Source organism: Ursus maritimus, unplaced genomic scaffold (genome assembly GCF_017311325.1).
Source record: "Ursus maritimus isolate PB19 unplaced genomic scaffold, ASM1731132v1 scaffold_24, whole genome shotgun sequence".
In the NCBI taxonomy this organism is placed as follows: Eukaryota; Metazoa; Chordata; class Mammalia; order Carnivora; family Ursidae; genus Ursus; species Ursus maritimus.
The window spans coordinates 39777723-39783250 of record NW_024424897.1 but is presented as its reverse complement, the minus strand read 5'-3'; the positions used below and the strand labels follow the sequence as shown (position 1 = coordinate 39783250).

Below are 5528 nucleotides of genomic sequence, written 5' to 3'. Positions count from 1 at the left end.
TGCAGGCTTCTCTGGGATCAGCGCTGGGGTAAACCCATTACATCTGTGCCCTTTCATCCCCCCAGGGCACCGGCTCCTCCAGGCTCCGAGATCCAAGGGGTTTGTTAGATTTAGAGAGAGCAATAAAAGGGGAAGAAAAAGCAGAGCGTGAACCCCAGGCCCCCTCTAGCACGAGCAGCATCACCAGCAATGTCAGGGCATCTTCCTCTTTCTTCCCTTCTAATCCTAGGCTCCCACAAAATGGGGATTACAGATGCTTGGGGCCAGCGGCTCACCCTACCCCAGCACTGGGCGCCTCTGCCTGGGCCTGGCCGCCATCTGCCCTCCATCCCTCCTGGCAGCACCTGCTCCCGCACATCTGTCCGTCCAGCCCTGGAATCTCCCGTGTTGGGGGAGCTGGCCAGTTGAGCAGGTAAAGCACTCAACTTCCACCGCAGTGAGGTTTTAAGGCAGGTTTTGGGTTGGTGAGGCCAGGAAAGAGAAGACAGACACATGGCCAATATCTATATCAGGCCGCAGACAGGTATGTCTCATGATTTTCTTTAAATCAGACTCCAAGGCTCCATCTGAAGAGAAGCAGGGGGGACTCAATCTCAGTGGTGATTTGGGCTTCTCCAGCACTCCCTCTGACTCCTTCTCCATGTTCCCTGGAATCCTGGCCATCTTGAGGATGGGCATCTTGGCAGAGGCCCATGGATGCCCCAGACGGCTCTCAATGAGACACGCAATTACTCCTCGACGTCCTGGCGTCTCCAGAGTGGGTCAGCAGGTCCCCACGAAGGGGATTCCACTGACTTCTGACCCCTCTCCAATCTTGGGAAAGCTCTCTCTGGGCCTCTCAGCTTTTCTCCACCACCCTTCCTCTCCACGGTCTCTGTTAAGAGCTCAGGTTTTCAGAAAGCACAGCCAGTAAAAAAGGTGGTCTGCAGGCAACTGGGGCTGGGGCGGGCGGAGGGGGGGGACGGGCAGAAAACACAAAATTAACATCTCCACAAAGCACGCTGCTGGTTACCGTGCTTGGCGCTTTCATTTATTTTCTCGTTGGTTGGCCACCAAAGGCCGCAAGAAGCGCCTGGCCGGCTCCAGGTTCCAAACGGGGAGGTTGAGGCCGGCCGCAGGAGAGCTCCACCCGGGCGGGGACACGGCCTAGGAACAGAGTGGCCGGCAGGGGGCTCTCCGCGCCGGCCTTCGCGGGAGGACGCGCCGGCAGCAGCTCGGACCGGTCAGAGGAGGAAAAGGGAAAATTACTGGAGCTCGGGGGCGGGAAGGGCTGCGTGACTGGGAGGAAGGCACTCGAAACTGTCGAGTCGGGCCGTTCGCGTCCGGCCTCGACCCCCGGGGCGGCTCGGGCAGGCCGGGAGAGGGGCGCCCGGCCACTCCCCGCCCCCCTCCATGGCCCGGGTGTCTTCCCGCGGTGCCGCAGCCTGGAGCGGGCGCCGCGGCCGGGGGCGGTGCCGCCGGGGGGCGGGCGGAGGGCGGGCCGGGGCGGGGCGCCGTCCGCTCGGCTCCGGGAGGCGGTGCGGGCGGGCGCTGGCCGCGTCCGCCCGCCGGGAGCCGCGGGGCGCGCAGCCTTCCTGATGTGTCACCAGCACGTGGAGCTAGCTAGGGCCGCGCGAGCGAGCGGAACTCCCCCAACTTTCGAGGGGTCTCGCCGCCGCGCTCCTCTCCCCGCAGCGCCGGGCTCGCGCTCCTTGGGGAGGGGGCGGTGGCGGCCCCCAGGTCCGGGCAGGTTGAGCGAGGCCCCGGCCCCCGGCCTGGCGCGCGCCGGGCACCCGGGACGTCGGGGCGCAGGGCCCGGCTCGCAGCTACTTGCCCGACCTCCGGCGGCGGCGACGCGGGCTCGGCGGTGCGGGAGGGCGCGGCCTGCGGTGGGAGGCGCCCCGCCCGCGGCTCGGCTCGGGCCGAGCCCCGGCCCTGCGCCCCGCGGATCTGAGCGCAGGTAACCGAGGCGGCGCGGAGCTGGGCCTCGCGGGCGCGGCGTGGGATCGTGGCGAAGTTTCTCGGCGTGTAACTCTAGCGCTGTCGGCTGGGGCTGCGAGGCCGGGGGAGGCTGGGTCCCCGCACCTCCCCCACGCGCTGCACTGTCCCTCGGCCTGCGCCGCGGTGGCCTGGAAGCCGCGGCACCGAACGTCGTGTAACCCTTCAGGGGCTGGTTTCGGAGCCCGCGGGCCTAGGTCGGGCGGGGCGGGTGCCTTCTTTGGCGGACGCCGCTTGGGGGAAACCCAGAGCCTCGGCCGAGCAGAGCGCCTTGGAAAGCGGGCGGCGGGATCCAGCCCAAGGAAGCCCGTCGGGGACGCGCCCGCACCCCGAACTCGGTGACGCGGGGGAGCTGAGGGCTGGGTCTTTGCGGGCGAGATGAGGGTGTCGATTCAACTGGCCTACAAAGTCCCAGTCCTCGGCCCCCAGGACCGGCGGCTTCTCCCAAGCTCCAGGCCGGCACGGCAGGAGCTCAGCGCCCAGGCGGGAGTGTACCGGGACCGCACTGGAGAGGGGGTGGTAAGGGGCGCTCGGCGCGGACTCTGTGGGCAGATTCGAGGGATCCCTGTGTTTCGCAGGAACAGTGGGAACGTGCTCAGAACTTTTAAGTCGGTCACTGTGTGCAGTCGGTGTCAGGTCCGCGTTCTCCGGGTGGAGCCGATTCCCGCCAGGGCGGACGTGGAGCTAGGGGGGAGAGAGCCTCCCGCTCCCCCGCTGCCCACGCCCAGTAACCCACCAGGGCTTGCCCTGGTGCGCTTTCCAGAGCGGCTACCTTGGGCTTGGAAGTGGGGAAGATCACCCGATTTCGGGAGTTATTCCTGGGGAGATGGGACGGGATGTGGAGGTTTAGCCTCCGTGGAGGGGGAAGCCCCTGCCCCTCCCTTCCACCACCGTTTCTTCAAAGATGCGTCTTTGTGGGAGTGTCTTTTGTTCCCTGATCTATGCAACGTAATGTTGACCCCCGAGTCCTCAAGTTTTACGCTGAGGTTCCCTTCCTAAATCCTCTGCGCACTTAGCCTACCCCCCCAAAAGAAGAAAGTCCACTAGCCCCGGAAACCTTGAGTTTGCTGGGTGTCGGAACTTTTTGTTTATTTCTGTTTATATTGTGTTTTGGCTATCTTGGCCGCCCGGGCCTTGGGAAAACATTTGGGAACACGCGGTGAGGTGACCTGAACTGTGTGAAGGGCAAGCTGACAAAACAGGGCACCTTGGGCCCCCTTCCGCCTGGCTTTGGAAAACTGGAGAGTTTTCTAGAAGCAGGAGGAGGGTGAGGGAGAAAGCAGCCCAGCCAGGTTTGCCCACCTTTCTGCACGTTGTGCAAAGACCCCATCTGGAAGGTTTTTCCACAGGCTTCTGTGGGCTTAGTATAGAGTCGGCTTTGCAAGGACCCAGGGTAGCCTCTGCCCCTGTTTTGGTGGCCATGTGGGGGCCCGAGCAGAGGGGGTCAGGTATGTGGAGGGAGCCCCCTGGGGTGTGGGGTCACTGAGGCGTGGTTGGGCCTCTGAGTCCAGGAGTGGGCACAGCCTCCCACTACATTTGGCCTGCGTGTTTTCAAGTGTGGGCTTTGTCATGCATGCCATAGTGAGTGTAAGCGCAAACGCCACAGTGAGGGAAAAAGTTTGGTCATGTACCGAAATGCACAAGTATCTTAACAAATTCTCAGTTTTGAGGCAAAACAGTCTAGGAGCAGGTTGGTGGGAGCTTCAACGGGAGGCCTTGCCCTATTTAAGAAAAACGGTCTCTTTTTCAGAGTACTGAACCAAGTTGGGAAAACAAAGTTCTCCATTTGAACCCATGCCTTTCCCGGCCCTGGGGATGAGTATCTGAAACTAAATGAAGTAGAAATCTCCAGAATGTTATGTGGTCGCAGGACTGGGCTGGAGTGATGGGATGTGGAAAAGCAGACCCGAGTTGGCTGATTTGCACCCACCCTGGAGGGGACAGACACGGGGATCAGGATATAAATCCTGGGAATAAAGCATAAGGAGCCGGCAGTGTCCCCGGCCTCCCTGGCCTGGTTCAGGTGGCTGGCAGTTTTCTCTCCGGCATAGCTGGGGCTGACCTGGGTTTTAGGGATTTTTAGGAAATGCTTCAGTGCTTCATTGCTTTGGGGGAAGTGAGTGATTACGTTTTTCCTTCTTGGGACTTTTCCTTTGCAAAGCGTGACTGAATCAGCTCCACAGTGGGCTGGCCTGGCCTCCAGCAGCTGATTTGTGCTTTGCTTTAAGCCGTTGTATTTAGGAATTGGGCTTTGGTTGAGAGCCTTTTGATTTTTCTGTCCCTTTTGAATTCTCATAGTTTCCTGAAACAGCTGCCACCCCCCCCCCCCAAGTCCATCCCTGTTAGCCGGGTACCTCTTGGCTCCGTAGGGAAAGTGGCTGATACGGACAGACTTGTGTGCCCCGGAGTGGTCTTCTGGAAGCAGCTAAATGCAACGTGGAAAGCTGGTGGGAGGGAAGGGTTTCAGCCAGACCCCCAGGGAGACCCACGGAAGACTTAAAATCCAGCTGGACTCCTGGTCCTGCCTCCTGGGAGGAAACTTGTATTCCCTCAACTCTTAAGTAGATTGTAGCCTGGTGAATAATTAACCTCGCCCTTGTAGCTCCTCTCTCTTTTTTTTTTTTTTTAAAGGAAAATCAAATCCCAACCTATGAAAGATTAAAGATACATTTTTGTGCAGCAGGGTCGGATCGGCAAAGGAAGTGTTGGGCGAAGCCAGCCCTCTCATCTCTGCAGTGTCCCAGCAGCTCTGGAAGTTCTGATACTTAGAAATACCTCTAGGGTTTCCCTGGTGGCCGTCCCTGCGAATGGCCTCTGAGCTGTTTCCCCAGGTCTCCTTTGGGCGGCTTTGCCCAAAAGCTGAGCTTTCTGAACCCCCGGCGAAGAGCAGGGTTCTGTCCCCTGCTTTGTGCTTTGTGTGGCCCTCACTCTCGCACCAGGTGGATTTTGCTGCCAGGCTAATCCGGGGCTTTCTGAGCACGACAGTAACTGGCCTGGTTCAGTTCTTCCGCATGAAAGAACAGCGCTCCTAATCCGTGACACGTTGGTGAAAAAGTTGTCTCAGAAGCAAGGGGTCAGCTTGGGTTCCATGAATGGTTTTTCTGGAAGCAGCCTGGTGTGAGGGCCATGAAGACAGACCTTGGGTCCAGACAGGCTTGAGTTGGGAGTCCTAACTGCCACTTGCCAGCGGAGTGGCCTTGGACTGGTAACTTCTCCGTGACCATTCCTTCCCTTGTGAATGAAAGTTTGATACCTACATCATCATGTCGTGGTGAGGCTTATAGGAAAATTGGAGGTTCAGTGCCTGGCACGCACCAGCGGACCTTTAACTGGTGCTGGTCTCCTCGGCTCTCTTATTTGGAATCTGCGTGTGTATATGTGTCAGTTGAGAAGGGTGCAGAGTGATTGAGACCTCAGGCTGGTGGGTCTGGTGGGTTGGCAGGTTGTCTCTCTTGCTGTCTCATGTATAGCCTTGGGCAAGTTACTTAACCCTCCGGGCGCTTTGCAATCCTCTAAGGTGGGGATCAGGCCTGGGAACCTCCCCCCCCCCC

At 59.9% G+C, this 5528-nt stretch overlaps 1 long non-coding RNA gene across 2 annotated transcripts in view; it reads left to right on the top strand.

Moving 5' to 3' along the window:
* Positions 1-1839: 1839 nt before the first annotated feature.
* Positions 1840-5528, top strand: part of LOC103667250 — a 16809-nt gene continuing 13120 nt past the window's right edge. The window contains exon 1 of one of the 2 annotated variants that reach the window (XR_005837480.1): positions 1840-1939. This is a non-coding gene — a long non-coding RNA (uncharacterized LOC103667250). Of the gene's footprint in view, positions 1940-2363; positions 2497-5528 lie in introns of those variants that run through there. The other variant, XR_569716.2, reaches the window with a different exon arrangement.